This window comes from Mus pahari, chromosome 21 (genome assembly GCF_900095145.1).
Source record: "Mus pahari chromosome 21, PAHARI_EIJ_v1.1, whole genome shotgun sequence".
Classification (NCBI taxonomy): domain Eukaryota; kingdom Metazoa; phylum Chordata; class Mammalia; order Rodentia; family Muridae; genus Mus; species Mus pahari.
The window spans coordinates 23,478,027-23,502,062 of record NC_034610.1 but is presented as its reverse complement, the minus strand read 5'-3'; the positions used below and the strand labels follow the sequence as shown (position 1 = coordinate 23,502,062).

General features: G+C 46.8%; 1 protein-coding gene across 2 annotated transcripts in view; it reads left to right on the top strand.

Annotated features, from left to right (window-relative positions):
* Fkbp5 (FKBP prolyl isomerase 5) overlaps positions 1-24,036 on the top strand; it is a 113,328-nt gene that overhangs the window by 4,469 nt on the left and 84,823 nt on the right. The window contains exon 1 of one of the 2 annotated variants that reach the window (XM_021220969.2): positions 18,134-18,325. The exons of the other annotated variant lie outside the window; for it this stretch is intronic. The gene's annotated coding sequence lies outside the window, so the exon portion shown is untranslated. Of the gene's footprint in view, positions 1-18,133; positions 18,326-24,036 lie in introns of those variants that run through there. 2 annotated transcript variants of the gene reach the window in all.

The window sequence follows — 24,036 nt, the reverse complement described above, 5'->3', positions numbered from 1 at the left end:
ATCTATCTATCTATCATCTATCTATCTATCTATCATCTATCTATCTATCTATCTATCTATCTATCTATCTATCTATCTATCTATCTATCTATCTAGTGACAGAGTCTTGTGTAGCACAGGCTGGAATTGAACTTGACATATAGGCAAGGATAACCCAAAATTCGGATGACAGGCAAGTGCTGCCACACCCGGCTCTTCCTGGTTTTTGAATGGAATTCAAACAAGTCTCAAGCCCAAGTTTCTTCCAGTTGGTCAAGAGAGATGTCCTTGTTGCTAGGGCTTGCAGGTGGGGTGTTTGCCCATCATTGCGACACTTGGCAGGCAAAGCAGGAGCAACCCTGTAAAAGAGAGGTCGGCCAGCACCATGTGGCACCACAAGATCCTATCTCAAAAACAAACTGAAAGAAGGAAGAAAAAGCGACCTGCTAATGACCCACTCTCCCATGATAAGTGGTAGCTACTCCTGACTGGTCTCTGTGGTTACAGCCCCAGGGAGACGGACCCACGGAGGCGTGGCCTTTGGCACATCACATCTCAGGGCCTGGGCCAGGGACAGTCATGTCCTCCAGGGCTGTCTGTGAGGGCTGCTGGCGTGGGTGAGGGCTTGGCTGACTCTTGGAAGATGTGGATGATTAAGGAAAGAAAGAAGGGCAGGGAGGCCCCACACATATTTGGACCCACAAGTACTGGGTGGTAGGAAAGGCAGCTCGGGAAGGCAGAGGGAGAGAGGATGTGAGAAGCCAGGAAGCCAGGGAGGCTGAGGGACTGGGAGGCAGGGAGGCAGGGAGGCTTGGGGGGACTTGGGGACCGGGAGGCAGGGAGGCTGGGGGACTTGGGGACCGGGAGGCAGGGAGGCTGGGGGACTTGGGGACCGGGAGGCAGGGAGGCAGGGAGGCTGGGGGGCTTGAGGACTGGAAGGCAGGGAGGCTGGGGGACTGGGAGGCAGGGAGGCTGGGGGACTTGAGGACTGGGAGGCAGGGAGGCTGGGGACTGGGAGGCAGGGAGACAGGGAGGCTGGGGGGCTTGAGGACTGGAAGGCAGGGAGTCTGGGGGACTGGGAGGCAGGGAGGCTGGGGGACTTGGGGACTGGGAGGCTGGGGGACTTGGGGACTGGGAGGCAGGGAGGCTGGGGGACCGGGAGGCAGGGAGGCTGGGGGACTGGGAGGCAGGGAGGCTGGGGGACTTGGGGACTGGGAGGCAGGGAGGGTGGGGGTCTTGGGGACTGGGAGGCAGGGAGGCTGGGACTGGGAGCAGGTCCAGTACATGGGAAGCAGCAGGGACTGACATCACCTTCTCTACCACCTTGGGGTTGTTTTGTTTGTTGGAGTTTTGTTTTTTGAAAGATTCCTTTATTTTATTGTATGGGTATTTGTGTGTATGTATGGACTGTATGTATGTGCACCACATGCATACAGTGTCTTTGGAGCCCAAAGAAAGTGTCAGATTGGGGCTAGAGAGATGGCTTAGAGCTTAAGAGCACTGACTGCTCTTCCAGAGGTCCTGAGTTCAAATCCCAGCAACCACATGGTAGCTCACAACCATCTGTAATGGGATCTGATGCCCTCTTCTGGGTGTCTGAAGACAGCTACAATGTACTCATATAAATAAACTGAATAAATTTAAAAAAAGAAAAGAAAGTGTCGGATCCCTTGAAACTGTAGTTAGAGATGGTTGAGAGTCGCCATGTGAGTGCAGGGAACCAAACCCAGGTCATCTACAGGAGCAACCAGTGCTCTCAAAAGCTGAGCCATCTCTCCTGTCCTGACCCTATGGTTTTAGGCACATGGCTGGGTTTTTTCTTACACATTTGTTCTCAGCTACCCTGTATCTGAGTTTAAACCTAGAACAAGCTTGAGTGGCAACCTACCAGGCTGGAGAATGTACTGACCTGCACTATACTGGCATGGCAGCCTGTGAGTCTCACTTCCTGTGACAGGCTTAGAGCATCAGCAGTGGCTCTCCCACTCCCTGGTTAGGCAGCTCATTTAACTTCCTTGTGCCTCCATTTCCCTACCGGCCACAAGGAGTAGGCATCTACCTATTGAGACAGTTGTTGGAGATGATATTCTTTTTTTGTTTCTTTCAAGACAGGATCTCACTATGCAGGTTTGGTTGGTCTGGAATGCTATATGTAGACCAGGCTGGGCTGTAACTCACAGAGATCCATATGTCTCCATCTCCCATATGCTGGGATGAGGAGTGTAATTATCATGCCTAGCTTGGTTCTTCTTTTCTCTGGCTTAAGAAATACCTGTTAGTTGCTCTGTGACTTCGAGGACTTTGTCTAGCTAGAGAATAACGAAAATCTCTGTAAACTCTGCTGGGGTGGGATATAAACTGGAACTGTTGCAGGTGAAGTAACAGAGTCTATGGCTCAGAGCCACTCAAGAAGCTAAGGTGGACGAGTAGATGCTTGAGCCAGTAGTGTGGGGCCAGCCTGGGCAACCGTGTACAAGGGTGTAGCTTGGCAGTAAAGCATTAGCTAGCTCTGAACCTAATTCTCAGCATTACAAAGAAACAAAGCAAAATGGAGCCTGGGCGGCGCTTGGCCAGTGCCAGGTTCAACCAGCTGCCTCTTAGGGAACCACCACAAGAACATGGATGCTCTCCTTCAGAGAAGTTTCACCCCACCCCCACCCTGGCCCCACCCCCATCTTGCTCTTTGGTTTTACTTTTACATTGTTACTTACTTATACTTGCATGTGCATATGCGTTTATGTGTGTGGTCAGAGGATAACACACAGGGGTCGGTTCTTTCCTTCCACCATGTGGGTCCCAGGAATTGGTTTCAGGTCGTCAGGTTTAGTGACAAGTGCCATTATCTGCTGAGCCACTTCACTGTCCCTTCATCTTCCCTTTGTACTGGTTATTTGGTGTCTTTTCTCATTACTGTGACCACGTGCCTGACAAGAAACAACTTAAAGGAGACAGGTGTGCCCTGGCTCACAGTTCGAAGAGATACAGTCTATCACTATAGGGAGGTCATATCAGCAGGACAGTGAGGCTGCTGGTCACATTGTATCTACATCACCAAGCCAGGTGCAAGGAAGTTAAACAGGGCCTAAGAAACCTCAGGTCCTGCCCTCAGTGGCTCCCTTTCTCCATTGAGGGTCTGACACTTAATGGTTCCTTGACTTTCCAAATTAGCTCCATTATTTGGGAACTGGGGGGGGGGGGGCGAACAGACATTTCAAGTCCAATCACAGCCTCCTTCTTTCGACTTTCCAAGGTTTCTTTTTGTTTGTTTGTTTTTTGTTTTTCCTCCAACACAAAAGTCATGCCTCACAGCTGGAGAGGTGTTCAGTGGAGATGCTCCTCAGAGATGCTCCTCAGAGATGCTCGTCAGAGATGCTTCAGTGGACTGCCCTTGTAAAGGATCAGAGTTTGGTTCCAAACCCTGTGTACTGTGGTTCAGAACCACCTGAAATTCCATCTCCAGAAGATCCCTACCCCCTTCAGACACTATATTCACATGCTCATACGTATAGTTAAGAATAAAATAAATCTTAATTTAAAAAACAAAGGCCACACTCGGATCCTTGGAAGATGGAAAGAGGTTGGGGGCCAGGATGTCAGTTACAGAGCAGAAGTTAGACTTTTGTGGGGACTGGCCTAATGCCTTTTGGGGAAGAGGTGAAATAAAAGAAAAAAAAAAAACAAACAAAAAAATGAGCTGGTTAAAAAAAAAAAGAATTTATAAGCAAATACAGAGAGGGGGCTGGAGAGAAGGCTCACTGATGGAGTGAGCTCACTGGCTGCTCTTGCAGAGGACTTGAGTTCAGTTCCTAGCCCCAACATGGCTGCTCACAACTGTCTTAGAGCCAATTTCAAGGGACGTGACGCCTCCTTATGGCCTCTGTAGGTACTTCACACAAGATACACAGTCGTATCTATAGACAACACACCAATACAGTGTAAACTGACAACACAGAGCGAAGCGGGAAGGCAATGGAGACCAGACTTAGGATAAAGCGCACACTGCATGCTTCACGTCAAGTTCATATAACACCACGCACCATCTCTGCGTACAGGTGTCTATGTTTGTTTGTTCCTTGTTTTGAGACAGGGTCTCCCTACACAGCTCAAGCTATTCTGGTACTCTATAGACCACCTGGCCTTAAACTTAGAGAGATTTCCTGCCTCTGCCTCCACGTTTTGGGGTTAAGGACATGTGCCACCGTGCCCAGCTTATGTACAGTTGGTTGGGTTTGCTGTTTTCAGTGATGGGACTCAATCCCAGGGCCTCACTAGTCCTAATCAAAACCACGTTTAGCTACAGCCCCAGACCAGTTTGATGAGGTGCCTTTAGATTTATTTATTTTGTGTGTATGAATATTTTGCCTGTATGCATGTATGTATACCACGCATGTCTTGTGTCAACAGAAGTCAGAAGGCAGCCTTGGACGCCCTAGAACCGGAACTACTAAGGGTGAGTCACCCTGTAGGTGCTGGGTGAGTCACCCTGTAGGTGCTGGGCAGGTGTTCTTAATTGCTGACTCATCTCTCCATGCCCAATTTGATGCCTTTTGACAAATGTGTTTGTCTACTTAACACTGCTCTGCCACCCTACCTACAGATCAGGGCCTTCATTCTAACCTTTTCTTTGATTTTTCTCCAACCAGTTTGTGCTTGGTCTGAGCCACCCCAGTCTCTTTTCTGCCACTGTGAATTACCTCTGTATTTATTGCTGCTGTAGTGTGTGTGTTAGGCATGTATGTGTGTGTGTGTGTGTGTGTGTGTGTGCAGCCACATGAGTGTTAGACATGTGTGTGTGTGTGCAGCCACATGTGTGTTGGGCATGTGTGTGTGCATCCCCATGTGTGTTAGGCATGTGTGTGTGAGTATGTGTGTGCAGCCACTTGTGCCATGGCCCCATGAGGGGAGGTTGGGAGACAACTCTGTAGAGTCAAGGCTTTCCTTCTGTCTTTATTCCGATTTTATGGATGGCATCACTAGGTTTATACATCACGAGTACCTAGGGCCTTTAGCTCTGCTGAGCTATCTCATAGCCTCTGGAGTTTTCTTTCTTTCTTTCTTTCTTTCTTTCTTTCTTTCTTTCTTTCTTTCTTTCTTTCTTTTTTTTTTTTTGGTTTTTCAAGACAAGGTTTCTCTGTGTAACCCTGGTTGTCCTAGAACTCACTTTGTAGACCAGGCTGGCCTCAAACTCAGAAATCCGCCTGCCTCTGCCTCCCGAGTGCTGGGATTAAAGGCGTGCGCCACCACGCCCGGCTGGAGTTATATTTCTAAAATTTTTCATAAAAGGAGTACACACTGTGTGTTCTCTCAGTGTGTCTGTGTGTCTGTCTCTCTTTCTCTCTCTCTCTGCATTTGAGCGTGCAGCCACACAGAGTGACCTGAAATGGGTGTGTGGCAATCTCTCACTGGAGTGCACCTTGTTCTCCATCCTTGCAGGCTTTTCTGTCCCTTCTCCTCCTTCTCCTCACTCACCGAACATTTCCTAGAATTCGGGTTTGTTTGTTATTTGAGACAAGGTCTTGTTTCCGTAGCCCAGGTTGGCCTGGGATTAAGCGTCTTATCAAGTTACTCTTTCAGCCCTGTGGGAACATCAGCTCCACAAACAAAATCAACCGGTTTGATTTCTTTACGCCGACAAGTGCCTGGTATCTGCTGACAGAGAGGTCCTAGTAGGCACTCAGAGCATTGATCTTGAGGGTCCCAGCCATGGCACGTGAAGCATCGAAGCAGAAATATTTAAGGCATGACCTAGCTTTATTGGGTTTGGCTATCTCCAGTTGCTAAAAGCACATGGAACAAGACAGAAGAGAAAGCCAACCATAGGTCCACCAAATGATCAAAGTTAAAAAGGAAGAGATGGCTCAGCAGTTAGGAACACCAGCTGCTCTTCTAGAAGACCAGGGTTTGATTCCTAGCACCCACATGGTGTCTCACAGATTCCAGGATCTGACGGCCTCCAGGGGCATTGCATCTATTGGGTGTGCATATAGACCTGTAAGCACGCACTCATACACAAGAAATCAAAATAAACCTCAAACAAACAAATAACAATAACAACAAAAACCCACCAACTCATCCAACATGGGGGTGTATGCTTGCAATCTGTAATTTCCTCAGAAGACTGAGGAAAAATAAGAAAGATGTCTGAATTATGTAGTCCTGGCTGTCTTGGAACTCTCTCTGTAGACCAGGCTGGCCTCAAACCCACAGAGAACCACCTGCCTCTGCCTCCCCAGTGCTGGGCTTAAAGGCGTGCATCACCATACTCAACTTTAGTTTGCTTTCTATTGTTGTGATAAAACACTGGAACCAAGAGCAGATTGAATAGGAAATGGTGTATATAGTTTGCTTATCCCAACCACAGCCTCATGAAGCAACATCAGAGCAGAAATGCAAAGCAGGAACCAGGAGGCAGGAGATGAGGCAAAGACTGTGGAGGGGTGCTGCTGACTGGCTTCACACTCAGGGCTTGCTCAGCCTGCTTTCTTAAACCATACAAGACCATCTGCCTAGGGGATGGCACCACCCACAGTGGGCTGGGTCCTTCCATGTCAATCATTAATAAAAAAAAAGAAAAAGAAAAAGAAAAATTCCCCCCAGGTGGGCTGGGGTGAGTGGGTAGAAACAGGTTTGGGTTCAAGTGACAGAAAGTGTAAAGTAACATCACAATTAGACTTTCCCAACCCTGTCCAGTGATGTCCAGAGGTAAGCATTCACACAGGACTCTACAATGATCAGAGACCCAGAGTCCCACTGCCTTTGTCTTTGCTGTTTTCAACAAGCACTTTGACCTCATGATCCAGTGTGGTATCTGGGCTCCCGCCATTGCATCTGCATTTATTTAGCAGAAAGGTGAGAAGAAATGCTGTGAGCCTCTCTTTCCTTTTTAATTAGTTAATTAATTAACTAATTTATTACATCCCAAATGCTGCCCCCTCCAGGTCTCCACTCTCCAGGTCCCCACTACCCTTTTGCCTCTGAGAAGGTAGCCTCTCTCCCAACCCAACCCTCTCTTTTTAAAAATCTTCGAACATCTTTTCTCCTCTCATTAGCCCGGAGATGAGTTCTTACCTAGCTGCAAGGGAGCCTTGCAAATGTATCCCTTTTCCAGGTAACCACATACCTACGAAACCATTAGGGGAAGAGGAAAATGAATAATGGAGGGTGAATAGAAATTTTTTTCTTCTATATTACATGGAAATTTACTTCATTGAAAAGAAAAAAAAGGGCCTGGAGAGATGGCTCAGGGTGAAAAGATTTGCTTCCAGAGGATCCTAGTTACTCAGTACTCACATGGTGACTTACAAGTGTCTGTTACTCCAGTTCCAGGGCATTCACAGGCCTCCACAGACACCAGGCAGTAATACGGTACACAGGTGTGCATGTAGGGAAAACACCCATACACACAGAATAAAAATAAATATATATCTTTTAGAAAAAGAAGGTAGCAGAGGAGAAGCCATTACTGTCTCCTCCTCTGGCTGTGATGGTGTGTTCCTGTAACCCCAGCACTTAGGGTAGAGGCAAGAAGATCAGGTGTTCAGGGTCATCCTTGACTACAAATTGCATTCAAGGCCAGTCTGGGGTATGTGAGTCTCTCTGTCTCTCCCTATCTCAGTCTCTGTCTCACTCTTTCTCCCTCTCTCTCTCCTCTCTCTGTCTCTCTCTCTCCTCTCTCTGTCTCTATCTCCCCCCCACACACACTCACACACCCTAAAGAACTCTACAGAGAAAGGTGCCATCTTTTACTTAAGCAGGTGGTGGACCTTGTGATACCACAATAGGCCATATGTTACATATCCCTTCCTTGGCACCAGGGGACAATTTCTGCTGGGTGAATTCTCAGAAGGGGAAGCGCTAGGCCAAAGACCGTGTTACTCGTTGCCAAACATCTCTTTGAAGAAGTTCCATCAATCTCTACTCACCAATAATATCCTTCCCACGCCCTGACCATGTGCCGCCCACGCCCTGACCATGCGCCGCCCACGCCCTGACCATGCGCCGCCCACGCCCTGACCATGCGCCGCCCACGCCCTGACCATGCGCCGCCCNGCGCCGCCCACGCCCTGACCATGCGCCGCCCACGCCCTGACCATGCGCCGCCCACGCCCTGACCATGCGCCGCCCACGCCCTGACCATGCGCCGCGTTACAAAACATTGGCAGCCTTAGGTAGAAAAGGGATAGCATTCTGATAAATGCAGCGCGTATGGTTTATGTTTCTGTTTTTATGAGTCAGCTTAAATGTCTTTTCAAGTGTTCTAATGATTGACTGATGTTTCTAAGAATTTGGGGTGTGTGTGGGCTGGGTATCTATGCATTTGTGTGTGTTTTTAGTTGGGGATTCTTACCCCTTGGCACTGCAGTCCTAGTGTTCTGGAGACAGGGGCTCGCACTGGGCTGGGACTCACCAAGCAATGTAGTGCCAGTAAGCCCCAGAGATCTGACTGTCTCTGCCTGCTCAGCTCTGAGATTTCAATCTCATACTGTGCTCCGCTCTTTTAAACATGAATTCCAGGGATCAAAATCAAGCACTTCACCAACTGAACCATCTCTCTAGCCCTAGTCTGGAGTTTGTGTGGGGGTGGGGATTGGAGGGCATATAAGGAAGGGGAGGACCTAAGCTGAGTTCATAGAACCCACACTGGACAGCTCTTAACTGCCTGTGACACCAGTTCCAGGGGATCCAACACTTGTGGTGTAATTGGGTACCTGCATTTATGTATGCATGCCCACACTTGTATGACACACACATATGACAAATACACGTCACACACACACACACACACACACACACACACAATTTAATATAAAAATAAGATGGGTGGTGGTGCACACCTTTAATTCCAGCATTTGGGAGGCAGAGGTAAGCAGATCTGTGAGTTTGGGGCCAGCCTGGGCTACAGAGTGAGTGCCAGGACAGCTGGGGCTACACAGAGAAACCATGTCTTTAAAAAAAAAAATCGTTGGGCTGGAAAGATGGCGCAGAGGTTAAAGGTGTGTACCGCTCTTGCAGAGGACCTGAGTTCAGTTCCCAGAAGTGAGATAAGGATCTGGCTTTCTTCACCTCACTCCCCAAAAAGCAAATCAGCTTTCCCAATGTTACCTAACGAATACACACCTGTTCTTGATATTGTTCTGAAATGTGTATAGGCAAATTAGGGCTATGTCTATATTTCCTATTAAACTGTAGTTTTTTTGTTTGTCTGTTTGTTTTTGAGACAGTGTCTCATTGTGTAGCATTGGTTGGACTGGAACTCACTGTGTAGACCAGGCTAGCCTGGAACTCACTGTGTAGACCAGGCTGGCCTGGAACTCAAAGAGATCTATACACCCACCTCTGCTTCCTCAGTACAGGCATTAAAGGTATGTCCCGCCACACCCAACATATGGGATAAAATACATATATGTGTATTTTAAACAATTTATCTATTTTATTCTTAAGTGTATGGATGTTCTGCCTATATGTATGTCTGTGCATCATGTGCCTGAGGAGATCAGAAAAGGGTGTCGAATCCCCTGGATTTGTAGTTACAGACAGTTGTGAGCTGCCGTGTGGGTTCTGGGAATTGAACTTTGGTCCTCTTGAAGAGCAGCTAGTGCTCCTAACCACGGAGCCAGCTCTTTAGCTCCAAAATATAGGTTTGCTTTACATGTCTACTCTAGCCTGTGTTAGTGACTGTCCTGCAGTACTCTTTACCATCTGGCAGTACTCCGTTGTTCTTTTTCAGTTTTCTTCACTTCTATATATTTATATTTCACAGAATGAATGGTAACCTACTGTATTACTAGTATTACCATATCACTACTGGGATCAGAGTAGTCTCCAGAGACTGTCAAGGGTCATGAATGGCGGGAGATATGGTTGTATGACCTTTGCTATAGAGACACAAACAAATACTCCACTAAAGTGTGGCCTGCTAACCCCACAAGTGTTTTGGGGTTATTCCCAGGAATGTAGAGTTGTCTCTCTGCAGAGCTTGCTTAAGGCCTTTTCTGCCTTGGACACTAGGCCTATGAATCCTGAGACTTTCTGAGCATCCTGAATCTTGCTAAGGTTTGTGAGTTTCCTGAGTTACCATCATTACTAAAATAGTTTGGCACCAGCATGTAAAAACTGCCTGTATTTTAGAGCTGGAGAGGAATGTCTGAGGTTACAAGTCCTTATTGCTCTTACAGAGGACCCAAGTTCAGGTCCTAATGAGATAGCAGGAGGTTACTGGACCAACTTTGTGAAAATGCGAAGTTCGCAGAGATTATCTTAGATTAAATACAGTCTAAATTCTTCTCTGCCTTTCATGCAAACAAAGACTACTTTTTTTGTGTGTGTATGAATTTCCCAGTTAAGTGTGAATTTCAGAAAGACAACAAATTATTTTTTAGCATAAAAATACTCATGCGAGATTTGGGACATATCTACGCCAAGAAATTACATGCTGCTTATCTGAAATTCAAAGCTAACTGCATGTCTCTAAGCAAGCAACTTTTCCAGAGATGAGCCCAGCCCTCAGGTTGGCTTTGGTAACAGAGTGCTGGCTCATGAGAGAGACTTGTCCTATCAGAGGCAGGGTGGAGGGTCTTGAATCTTCTCCGTTTTCCCAGCCTAGAGAACCTGACAAGCCACTTGTTTGAGTATGAACTGGACCCGCTCTCCTCTGTAACCATAAGCTAAAATAAACCCTTCCTCCCTTAGATTGCTTCTCATTGGGTACTGGGTCAAAGCCAGCTAGTCACTGTCACAGTGCTGGCGGTGGAGCGGTGGAGCGGTGGAGGTGGCCACTTCCCCTGGTGGTTGCTTCTTCACACTGGATGTCTGCAGTGACTGATGACTTGAGAGGACTTGCTTTGATCCTGGTCAGGTTCAAATGTAGAAACTGTGGTACTCAGGTTCAACCTGGTATCGGAATACTGGACAACGAGCCACGGAGTCATAAAGAGATAGGTTAGACTGCACTAGGTGGTTACTGGATTCCCCTGATGAGACCCGTGTTCCAGTACTCTCACCCTGTTTATTCCCGTCCCTTGAACCCTGTCTGCTTTAACCAGCTGATGCCCTGTTAATTGGAGGCCCAATTCCTATAGAATTAAATGGTCTTTAGGGATGTTTACGTCTGTGAACCATCACTGTGGTCATCCTAGTAACACTTACTAACATTTTCTTTTTCTTTTTCTTTTTCTTTTTTCTTTTTTTTTTTTTTTTTTTTTTGGTTTTTAGAGACCGGGTTTCTCTGTATAGCCCTGGCTGTCCTGGAACTCACTTTGTAGACCAGGAAGGCTGGCCTCGAACTCAGAAATCTGCCTGCCTCTGCCTCCTGAGTGCTGGGATTAAAGGCGTGCGCCACCATTGCCCGGCTCTAACATTTTCTTATTTGTTCAGTGTGTGTGTGTGTGTGTGTGTGTGTGTGTGTGTGTGTATGTGTGGTGTGTGTGTGTATGTGTATCTGTGTGTGTGAGTGTGTGTGTTGAGTGTGTATGTGTATGTGTTTGTGTGAGTGTGTGTTGTGTATGTGTGTTGTGTGTGTATGTGTGTGTGTATGTGTGTGAGTGTGTGTGTATGTGTGTTGTGTGTGTATGTGTGTGTGAGTGTGTGTATGTGTGTTGTGTGTGTATGTGTGTGTGAGTGTGTGTATGTGTGTTGTGTGTTTGTATGTGTGTGTGTGTACACGCTCTTGGGGATGCAGCACAGAACTTGGTCCCCATAAGGCAGGACCTCTATCCCTGTAGACCCTCTAGGTCTCCGATGTCTTTTGACAATCCTTTGTAGTGTTCATGGAAAAAGTTTTCAACTTCCTCTGTTGCATGCATCTTGAAGTATGCTCTTTAGGGTTTGACTGAGGTGCGGAGTTCCACGCAATTACATAGAATGTCATTAATTTATTTATTTATGCACCATAAATGAGAGTTTAAAAAAATCTTAAATTTCATTCTGGGTTATTTGATACGGGGATACAGAACTACAACTGCTGGCCATTACTGACTTTGTAGCCTGAAGCTTTGTTGAGTTTATCCATTCCAATACTTGTTTGATTCGTGGTGCACGGAATATCATATATATGGAAAAAAAGAGTATTTTTCTCCACCCTTCTTCCCTTTCCCTGCTTCTTCCTTCCTTCCACTTTTTTTATGGAAATAGGGTCCCTAACTCAGGCTGGCTTTAAACTTACCAAATAGCCCAGGATAACCTTGAACTTCCAGTCCTCCTGACTCTATTACCGTAGTCCTGACATCACAGATGAGTGCTACCACACCTGATTTATTCAGTGCCGTGAAGCAAACTCAGGGCTCTGTGCATAGCAGACAGGCCTTCTGCTCAGTGACCCGCACGGTCACAGCCTGTGGGCAGACCTGCATGAATGAATGTTAAAGACAATAAGCACACTCATAGAAAGGACCCTGGGGCCTCAGATCCATGGGATTGGGAAAGCCTTCCCCTGGTTAAAGTCCCAATGCTGACTGTGGGTGTGCAGAAAGCATCAGCCACAGCCTTCTCCCCCAGCCCCACCCCACACAGAGAGCACATCTCCTTGCTTAGCTGTCAAGAGCAAACCAGCTGTGTATAATGAGCCTCATTCAGCTGTATATAATGAACAGGAGTTTCTGGGCTGCTGCTACATATCCGTCAGTGCACACGGACCGCCCCACTCCAGCTGCTATGTATGTATGTATGTATGTATGTATGTACGTATGTATGTTTGTATGTATGTCCTTTTCTTTTCAGATTTATTTATTTCCCCTTTCCCTTTCTCCCGCTCGCTCCTCGCTTGCTCCGCCTCCCCCTCGCTCAGGGCCCCAGCTCGCTCCAGCTTGTATAGGTCTTTTCATTCACCCCCGTCAGGCCAGTCCCAAAGCCTGCAGGTTGAGACACCGGCCCAGGTTTAGCCTTGCTTTTGCCTTTTAGTCTATATCCCTCTTCGTGTGTTTCTTGCTTAACTGCCCTGACTAGAACATTCCGTCCAATATGAAACAGACATGGCTAACCAGGCATGCTGATGGTGACACTTGGGAGGCTAGAGGACCAGGAACTTAAGGTCGGCTTCCTCTACACAGCAAGTCTGAGGCCAGCCTGAATTGCATGAACATCTGTCCCCCCAAAACAGAAGCAAAGTAAAAGTTAAAAGTGTCCAGATTGAACATCCTTATGCTGTGCTTGTTCACTCGGCTTGCACTCAGTTTTTCATTTTTGTGATGTTAGCTATGGGCTTCCATAGATGCCTTTGGCTTTTTTTTTTTTTTTAAGATTTATTTATTATTATACATAAGTACACTGTAGCTGTCTTCAGACGCACCAGAATAGGGTGTCAGCTCTCATTACAGGTGGTTGTGAGCCACTATGTGGTTGCTGGGAATTGAACTCGGGACCTTTGGAAGAGCAGTCAGTGCTCTTACCTACTGAGCCATCTCACCAGCCCCATTTGGCTGTTTTTTATAAATAAAGTTTTATTCAAACACAGCCATGCGATTATTCATTTACATGTAGCCTTGGCTACAATTGCAGTTGACGCAGTGTGATAAAGATATATGGGTTTTAAGCTTAAAATATTTCTATTTGGTCCTTTAAGATGACCACTGGAGTACTTTTTAAAATTTGGGGTTAGTTTGCTAAGAAGCGATATATCATGAAAAAAACTTATAGTTTTGGGATGAGGCTTCAAAAGCTGTGTAATAAAAGGAAACAAACAAACAAACAAACAACCCAACAAGAACAGCACAACCCTCTGACAGCGGCTGGAGAGGTGGCTCAGTGGGTAAGGAGTTGGTGAGCCTGACTAGCAGAGTTTGAATCCACATGGTAGAAGGAGAGAACTCCCTACAGTTGCCTCTGATTGCCAAGTGCACACACACTATAGCGCACACACACACACACACACACACACACACACACAAATACACATGTATTAAAAATTAAAAGGAGCATGATGGGACCAGAGAGATGTCTGAGCAGTTGACAGCATGAACTGCTCGTCCTGTGGATCTGAATTTGGTTCGCTGCACCAGTGTCCAGCATAGAACCACCTCTAACTCCAGCCCTAGAGGAGTCCATGGTCTCTTTTGGGTTCTATGGGTACCTGTATTCATGGGCTGCCAACCCCAGACACCTACATATAAATACAAAATAATTAGCAACCTTAAAAAAGTAGATCTCAGGGTTGGAGAAATAGTTCAGGGATTCTGAGGACCTGGGTTTGGTTCCCAGATCCACACAGAGGTCCATGACTGCATACAATCCCAGTTCTGGAGGATCACATGGCCTCTTCTGACTTTTTGTGGGCACCAGGTATGTATGTGGTACACAGGAATAGATGCAAATAAAAAAAATATAAGCATATATACATATTTTTTTCCAATTTTTATTAGGTATTTACTTCATTTACATTTTAAATGCTATCCCCAAAGTCCCCTATACTCTCCCCATACATATATATTTTTAGTGTATTTTATATATACATAAATATTTTAGTGTATTTTATATACACTAATATATACACTAAATGTACATATATACACACATATCTACAATAATATATATCTCATTCTATGGAATAATATATAATATATATAATGTATATAATATATACACACACACTAAAATAAATGAATCTAAAAAAATCTTTTTTAAAAAGAGGGTCATGGGTTTTGGTCTAGCCTGCCATAAACAGTGAGACCTTGACTGCCCTACCCCTGAACCCACCAAAAAAATTCCCACAAAACTAGAAAGAGAATTTGTGAGCTGAAACAGAGAAAGGCAGGAGAGAAGACAGAAAACACAGGAGAAAAGGGGTGGAGGGACATTAACCCTGTGTTTTGACTGGAGTCCCGGGAGGGGAGAGAGAGAGAGAGAGAGAGAGAGAGAGAGAGAGAGAGAGAGAGAGCGCTCACACGCGCTATGATTGAGACCTTTACAACATGGAGGACCAACCATTTAAAAGGGCAGCCACGCCACGGCAGAGACCGAGTTCACACGGTTCCGACTCCTTCCACAGTGCCTCCTCCATGGGCACCGCTGCCTTAGGAAAAGGTTCTTCTCTCAAGCTGGGGATCTGTGGTGGGAAGAAGGAGGGTTTGGCTGGGCTGGGTTTGAATATGACCTCTGCCCACTTCCTAGCCAGGCCTCCTGGAGAAGGTTCCCATCTGCTGCTCGCTGTCTCTGTCTTTCACTTATTTCTTTGTGTGTACGGAGTGTGTGTGTGTGAGTGTGTGTGTGTGTGTGTGTGTGTGTGTAGTGGGGGGTGATGGGTGTTCCATTTGGTGAGTTTATGGAGGTCAGAGGCCAATTTTTGAGAATTCTTTCTCTTCTTTCCTTATATGAAATCCAGCGATCAAATTCAGGTCGCCAGGTTTGGCCGCAGACCCCTTACCTGCTGAGCCACCTCACTGGCCCCCAATCTGCAGCTCTCTCAATGAAAAAGCAAGAGCCAAAAAAAACAAAAAACAAAAAACCAACCAACCAACCAAACAAACAAACAAAAAAGTCACATTACAGCTGTGAGCATCGAGTTACCCATGCTGTGGGAACAAACTCTTCAGACACCAAGTGCTTTAAGACGGAGATGTGGTTTGAATTCTATCACAGGCACACCTGGGCACAAAAAGACTCTAAGCAGTGGCTGTGTAATTTGCAACAGTTGGTGCAAAAAAGAACACACAGAGCCCCTTGTTGAAAGCTTCTTATGTCAAGATGACCACTGTGGCACTTTAAACAGAGCATGGGGCCTTTCTCAGTGTGCGTCACTGAGGAAGGTGACACACCCATGAAGCCAGCCTTGGTGATAGGACCTACAAAGAACATCTCCTTGTGTCAGGGCCCCTCTTCTCACAGCCAGGTGTCTTTGTGTTCTAAGGGCATCCACGAGTAGGGAAATGCTCGGGGAAGGTGGATTTGTTGGCCAGAGTGTTTTTTTCTGGAGGAGTGGGTGGGGCTAGCTAGGTTGCAGTCAAAACCGAAGAACTGACTGTTCCCCACAGACTCGGGCCTAGAAGGGGGGAAAAAGCCTGCAGCTGTATCTACAGCCCCTGTTGTTATTCGTTGTGGTGTGTTACAGCACAGCCTGGCTGCCTCCTGGGATTTTCTCCCCTCCTGGGAGAGTCTCCTCCTTGTGTGACAAGTCGGCACAGCCCTGCCGATTGGCCCACACTGTCCCTAGCTGTTCGATCGGTTCCTTCTGCCATTCCAGGTCTGCGTGCCTCATTAGCTCAAGTGCTATCCCTTGCCACATGGCACGGAGTCCATGATTGTCCCTTATCCACAGCTCTTGGTCTGGCCAAAGCCTTTTTCCATCTTCAAAGAGTGGGTTCGGTGTGACCTCTTCGTGAAGCCTCCGGAAGCGGGATGCTGGTTCTCTCCCCTGGTAAGAGCCCTTCCTTCTTCTAGGTGGACACGTGCCACATTCCCCAGAACATTTCTGAGGTGTGGCTGTCCTTGTCAGTTAGCTTGGAGGCTTTGAGAGCTGGTACAGTGCCTTCTCACCTCCATGTACTCTCCCCCACACATACCTCTTGCTCTCAGTAAGCAAAGTAGATGCTTAACCAACTGGCATTAGTGAACAGAACAGTTGCCACCCACAGCGTGTTATTGAATTCATGCGGCCACTCCCTGGAGGCTGGTTAAGGGAGTTTTCCAATCACTGAGGAAAGACAAGCAACTGAGAAGGACCCCTGTCTAAGAGGGGTGGGTGGGTGGGGGGTATCTTTTATATCAGTTTTGTCTTTTCTGTTGGGGTCTTTGAAAATAGGGAAGGAATGACCATACCACCATGTGGATGATAGACATTGATATATATCATATATATCATATAGACATCGATATATATCACCATACATGGTGACATATCTTCAGAACTTCTTTTTTTTTTTCTTCATAACTTCTAAAGTGGGACAAAACAAAAGAAATCAAAACTAGGGGCTGGAGAGAAGGCTCAGCGGTTAAGAGCACTGACTGCTCTTCCAGAGGTCCTGAGTTCAAATCCCAGCAACCACCTATTGGCTCACAACCACCCGTAATGAGATCTGATGCCCTCTTCTGGTGGGTCTGAAAGACAGGTACAGTGTACTTATATATAATAATAAATAAATCTTAAAAACAAACAAACAAACAAAAAACAAAACTAAAATAAAAGCAGACATGGAATCAGGAAACATGGATTTTCATGTGGCTACAAAATATTCCATAGGTAGTTGGGACTTTCAGTTTCTCCTGAGAGAGAGAGAGAGAGAGAGAGAGAGAGAGAGAGAGAGAGAGAGAGAGAGAGTCTGGAGAGACCCCCTAGCTGTTATGAGCATTTGCTCTAGCTGATTGTTCTTCCAGAGGCTGGGAGAGCACAGGATGCTTACACTCCCCAGTGACAGGGGATCCGACGCCCTCTTCTGACCTCTGTTGAGTACTGCACTCACATGGTACACACACACATACACACACACACACACACACATACACACACACACACACACACACACACACACACACACACACACACACGGCAGGCGAAATACTTATCACAAACATTCTTCTAAGAATCTTTTTAAAAACCGAGCATTAGAGCTCAAGTCCCCAGGTGCAGCTCCTGAGCGTCAATGGGAGTCACCCAGAGGTGGCAAGTATTTGCGAGAGGGGGTGCCTAGCTCAACAGCCATCCCTTGGGTTCCTTTCTGACCTCATCAGCTGGGCTGCTTGCTGTGTTGGAGAGGCAGAAACCCCAAGGGAAAGCGTGGTCTTCACGCCCGCTGGGTGTCCAGAGAGAGGTGCTAGGTGCTATATCGGATTTTCCCAGTCTCTAAGGAGCATCTTTAAGTTCATGAGGTTATTTATTTTCCGGGGTCAGCATGGCCCGACCTCTGCAGCTCGTGAAGGGCAGGCTGGGCGGACAGACAGGCAAGGCAGACGCTGGCCTGGTCAGTATTTAGTCTGGAGGCAGTGGACGACGAGGCGAGGTGTCAGTCAGCTTCCTCCATCCCTCTTCTCCGGCCCCCACAAAGGGCAAGGGCCAGACACGTGGGCAGCGGTGAAGAGGCGGAGATGCAAACGAACGGGGCGGAGCCTCATTTGCATAGGCAGTGCACGGCCACCAATCGGGACGGACCGAGCGACAGCCCGCGCGCCTTTTGGGGGCGGATTGGCAGCCCCGTGGCCCTATGGGAGGTGGGTCCTGCGGCCGGCGGGGGCGGGACGACGGCGGGCGCTGCCCGGCGCACTAGCCGGCTTGCGGGCGCTGCCAGTCTCCGGCGGCGGTGTCCGGCGCGCGGCTGAGCGACCGAGCGTGCGGACGGAGCGGCGGCCTGCTGGGCGGGCTGAGCGGCGCGCGCGGCGGCGGGGAGACGCGGAGCGAGGGACGCAGCGGCGGCGGCCGCGGCGACAGGTACGGGCGCCATGGCCGCGGGGATGGGGCGCGCGCGCGCGGCGGACCCCGGAGCCAGCCCCGTGCTCGCGGTCCCGCTTCTGCCGCCCCTCGCGCGGCTTCCCCGGGATGGCGTGGACGGGACGCGCGGGAGGCCTGGACCCCGCGTGGGAGGCGGAGCGGCCGGCGCTCCTCTCCGGCGTCCCCCTCAGCGCGGCGGCGGCTCGCTCGCCCGCGCGCGGCTTTTGTTTCCCGCGCAGCCCACAGGTCCGGGGAGCCCCGTGTCGCTCCGCCACGCCGCCCTCCGGACGCGGAGGAAACTTGGCCTTCCGGAGCCCTGCGATCCCCGCGGATAACGGAGCGCTCGGCCGCGTCCGCGGGGCCGCGCGATGGGCGTGCCGGCCGGCACCGCCCTCACCTGCTGCTCCCGAGCCGGCTCGCACCCGGCAGGCAGGTGACCGGAGGTACCGAGGAGGAAGGGCTAATTAAAAGTTGTCTCGGAGGTGACTGAGCGGGTACAGGCGCTTGCAGCCAAGCGTGACGACCTAGGTTCGATCCCCGGAACCGACATGGTGGTAGGCGAACCGACTCCAACCGCGAGTTGTCCTCTGACCTCCATGTGTACACAACATAAACACCACTGGCACGGATACGCACCCTCATCTCTCACCCCGCTCTCAATAATACTAAGGAAATAAAAGTTATTTTAGGAATCTTCATTCCCTTCGGCCCAGCGGCATCACCGCTCCTGTTCCGGCCTTAGTCCATGACTCCAAACCCAGCATTCGGTGTGTGTGTGTGTGGGGGGGGATGAAATCGAAGGGAGCACGTTGCATTATGATCATCTTCCTCCTCCTCATCTTCGCCTGTGGATGAGCCAGGTGAAGCGCTTGTGCCTCATTTTTTTAAATAATTGGTGTCTGCAGCGGTGGCGAAAGCGTTGGAAGGTACAGATCGTAAGCAGAGCGTGCAGAACTTGGGACAGCCCTCAGCGGGGCTCGGGACAGGGTGTACAGCTCTTGGCCGCCATTCAGTAGATTTTGCATGCCGCAGTTGGGAGCTGGTGGTTTGGGGATTTTTTTTTTTTTTTCCTTCTTCTTTCAGGAGTGTGTATTCCTGCGGACCAGGGCATTGAATGGGCACTTTCTTTGCTTTCTCTAGGGGAAGGAGAGAGTGTTTATTTCTATTGTCATTCCATTTTCTTAGGGCTGTGGAGAAGGGAAAAGTTAAGGTGTGTTTGGGTTAAGTATTTTGTCTCTGCCTCCCCACTTCTTTCCGTTAGCTTTATATGTTGTTGTTTATATGTTGTTGGTGTCTGAAGCAATTCAAGAAATGACTTGGAAAAAAATTTTTCTGTTACTCTCCCAGCTGTTCATTTGCCTGACTTTTTTGGGAGGGTATTTTTTGTTCTGTTTTGTTTGATAGTTGAAACATCAAAGTTTTATTCCTTTGTTATCGGGAGTTTACTATTCAATTAAAGCATGTATAAATTTCTGTAACCTAACACTTTCGCTTTGGAGTTCTACAGAAATGGTGTATTTTAACTATTTTTAAATGCAATGGTTACTAATGACACTCACTGTTAGAAGCACTGAGTGTTTAGCTTTCTCCCCTTTTGTCTTCTGATGTGTCTTGTGTGATAACTGCCTTGGGTGTAATCTATACTTTAGAAATGTTGAACTTCAGAGCACAGTTCGTTTTTATTTAATTACACTAATTAATTGAACAATCATTTTATTCATCTAGCTAGTTTGAGCTAGCTATGAGTTGGGACCACTTGAGATTATTATTTTTTTATTTTGTTCTTTTTTTTTTTTTTTTTTTTTTTGAGACAGGGTTTCTCTGTATAGCTCTGTCTGTTCTGGAACTCACTCTGTAGTCCAGGCTGGCCTCGAACTCAGAAATCTACCTACCTCTGCCTCCCGAGTACTGGGATTAAAGGCGTGCGCCACCACGCCTGGCTTAAATTTTTTGTTTTTAAGATTTATTTATGCATTTGGGTATCTTGCCAGAATGTATGTCTGTACATGATGCCATTTATGTGCACTGTGCTGAAGGTCAGGAGCTGAAGTGTGGGTGCTGGGAACCAAAGCCTGACCCTTGACTGCCCAGCCATCTCCCTGGCCCTTCATAGTTCATTGCATGCAGTTACACAAAGGCATGTGGTGTGCGCTTGATCTAGAAAGTACCTTTTGATTGAAAGCCCATTTTAAAGCTGAGTTTTCAGGTATTTTAATTACTGGTGCTTGTTTACTCTGTCTGTGGTAACCCCATAATAGAGTTACTTACCAGCCTCATTTTTCTGTTAGAATTAAGCACAAATCGCTTTTTGTATACACGCAGAAAGATTGGGCTATTGCTGCTGCTAGCGCACTTACCCTCAAGTGCAGCTCCTTTTTTTTTTTTTCCCCCCGAGACAGGGTTTCTCTGTATGGCCCTGGCTGTCCTGGAACTCACTTTGTAGACCAGGCTGGCCTCAAACTCAGAAATCCACCTGCCTCTGCCTCCCGAGTGCAGCTCCTTTTGAGTCTGGACATTGCCAGGAAATTTCTTTACTCTGCTCTTCCCTCTCCCCTCTCTTCCTTTTCTCCTCCCCTCCCCCTCCCTCCCTTCTGTTTTTTTCTGTCCTAGGATTGAACCCAGGGCCTGTGAGCACTAAGTGAGTGCTGTGCCCTCAAGTGATACCTGACACTAAGAGTGTGCTCTCCAGGCCGAGATTCCCTCAGCTCCTCCTGTTTGGACACACTAAGTTCTGTAATCCATGCACACTGAGCAAATGTCTCATTTTGTAATTCTCAAGATTTTGAGCTTTCTAAGCTAACCAATCAATAATTAGACTTTTTTTGTTATTTTATATTTCTGAAATTCTCTGCAGTACATTTTAAAGTTGCTTTTTTTTTAAAAATCTTTGCTATCCTGGGGATTGAGTTCAGGGCCTATGCATTCTGGACAAGTGATCTATCATTTAGTTACACTGCCAGCCCTTTACCGTTTTTTGTGTTTTTAAATCTGTTTCCATTTCGTGTGCACTGGTGCTTTGCCTGTGTACATGTCTGTGAGACGATTGGACCTCTAGAACTAGAATTACAGACTGTTGGGAGCTGGCTGCCATGTGGGCACTGGGTACTGATCTTGGGTCCTCGGGAAGAATGGCTGGTACTCCCAGCCACCAAGCCATCTCTCCAGTCCCCTCTAGTGCATTTTAAATCCACTGAATTGCCATATATGCCTCCTCAAACATTTAAAGCATTGCATTGATTTGCCCCGAGGACTGGATGAATAATGATCTGTAGGTCCTGTAACTATTGATTTAGAACAAGAACTGCTTATGTGTGAGTTAATTTGCAAATAAGATGTTTACTTTGTCTAAAAGCCAGTTCTGTCAAGGAGACAGACTAAATAAAATTATTAGAGAGCACATGTATTAACAAGTTTCTAGCAGTTGTAGCTGCTAGATTATTAAGAATACTATAGTTAGCTGGGCGGTGGTGGTGCACGCCTTTAATCCCAGCACTTGGGAGGCAGAGGCAGGCGGATTTCTGAGTTTGAGGCCAGCCTGGTCTACAAAGTGAGTTCCAGGACAGCCAGGGCTATACAGAGAAACCCTGTCTTGAAAAACAAAAAACAAAACTAACACATTCTCTCTCTCTCTCTCTCTCTCTCTCTCTCTCTCTCTCTCTCTATATATATATATATATATATATATATATATATATATATAAAATAGTAATATTTAGAGCACTAAACTTCCACTATTCAATTAGTACTTCTTACAGTTTGTTAAAGAGAAGTGATTTGGGCTGTGGTGGTACATGCCTTTTTAATCCCAACCCCCGGGAGGCAAAAGTAGCCAGATCTACATATGGAGTTCCAGGCCATGTGTAGTAGGTCCATAGTAGGCCCTGTCCCAAAACAGTACCACCAACAAAACCCACCAGTGTATGCCTCCGTTAGTGTTTACTGCTAGTCTTCTAGGAAACACTTGATTAGTGAGAGCAAAGGACCACCAGAGGGAGTGTAGGGCTACACATTTGGCATGTCTGTTTTTTATCCTTGGTCTGGAAGGAAAATATTTTTAAAAAATAAGAAAAAGTTTTAGTTCTTTGGAGAAACTAGGCAAACCATAGTAAAAGTTGAAGATGATACATACTTGAAGTTGCTCTGTTTTTTTGTAACAAAGCACAAGGCTTCATCAAGATTCCTTTAGAAAAAGGTGCAACAATTACAGACATGAAAGTGGCATTTTCAGGGGCTGGAGAGACGGCTCAGGGGTTAAGAGCTCTGACTGCTCTTCTGAAGGTCCTGAGTTCAATTCCCAGCAACCACATGGTGGCTCACAACCATCTGTAATGGGATCCAATGCCCTCTTCTGGGTGTGTCTGAAAACAGCTACAATGTATTCATATAAAATAAATAAATCTTTTTAAAAACCTATGTATTTTCAGAGTGAAATCATGGGTTTTTAAGTGAACAGTCACACAGCTGTGACCCGGAATAGCCATGGTCTCAGAATGCGTCTTCATATTTGCAGTGTACCGCCATAGTTTTGAAGTTGCTCTGTGTTTGCAGAGAAGAATAAACCACGGAGGAGGATAAAAGACTGGAGAGGCTGCATTGTCCCTGCCTTGTGCCTTTCCTAGCTGCAGACCTTCCTGTGCTGGCCAGGGGCAAATTGCTAGAACCATTTGTAGGTTCTGATTCCATCTTGACTACTGATAAATGTATCCCCAGAAAACATTCATGTGAGTGTCAGAGCAGGGTTGTACATTTCAGATTGATCTTTTAGGAAGTCACGATTGTTCTTTTTCCTTCTTCAACTGTTCTCTGTCTTGGAGGGCACCCTTTCTCCCTCCCTCCCCTACTCGACCCCCTTTTCCCCATTGCCGCTGCCCTGGCCTTGATTCTATGTCCCAAAAGTAGCTTCCAAATAAACCTGCCTTTAATAAAATCTAAAGACCCCTCAGACTTGTTTTAAAAGAGAAACAGATTAGAGATTTCAAGCTTGAAGGTGGTAGTATCCTATTTTTCTTTGGTTAAGCATAGTAAAAATGAGATGGGTGAGTGGTTAAGTACACTGCTATAATGGGGATTGTAGTGGCAAATGAGTTCTCTAGAGAAGCCAGTAAGACACTCACTCCTCACCTTTAACAGAGTCAGTCATGTTGGAGGAACATCAAAGATTTGGAGGGTTGGCTTAAGTTTGAGTGATAAAGTGGAATCTTTTTATTTAAAAAAAAAAAAAAGATTTGTGTTTCTTAATGTTGATATCCTTGGAAATGAAGTCTTTTCTCTATTGTCAGTTGAAATTACACAGTAGAAATTGAGTCAAAATATCTCCTTATGGATTTAATGTTACTATTAAACATTAAAGCTACTTTTTGGATGGGAGAAAAACCAAAAAAACCTGGGTTTTTCTCTACCTTAGAGATGGAGGGGTTTCGTTTGTTTGGTTTTGTGTGTGTGTGTGTGTTTTTAAAGATTTATTTATTATTATACATAAATAAGTACACTGTAGCTGTCTTCAGACACAGCAGAAGAGGGCATCAGATCCCATTACAGATGGTTGTGAGCCACCATGTGGTTGCTGGGATTTGAACTCAGGATCTCTGGAAGAGCAGTCAGTGCTCTTAATCGCTGAGCCATCTCTTCAGCCCCAAGATGGAGTCATTATTAATATATATTTGAATAAGCATGGAACATTCTTTACCTATGTTACTTATTTATTTATTTTT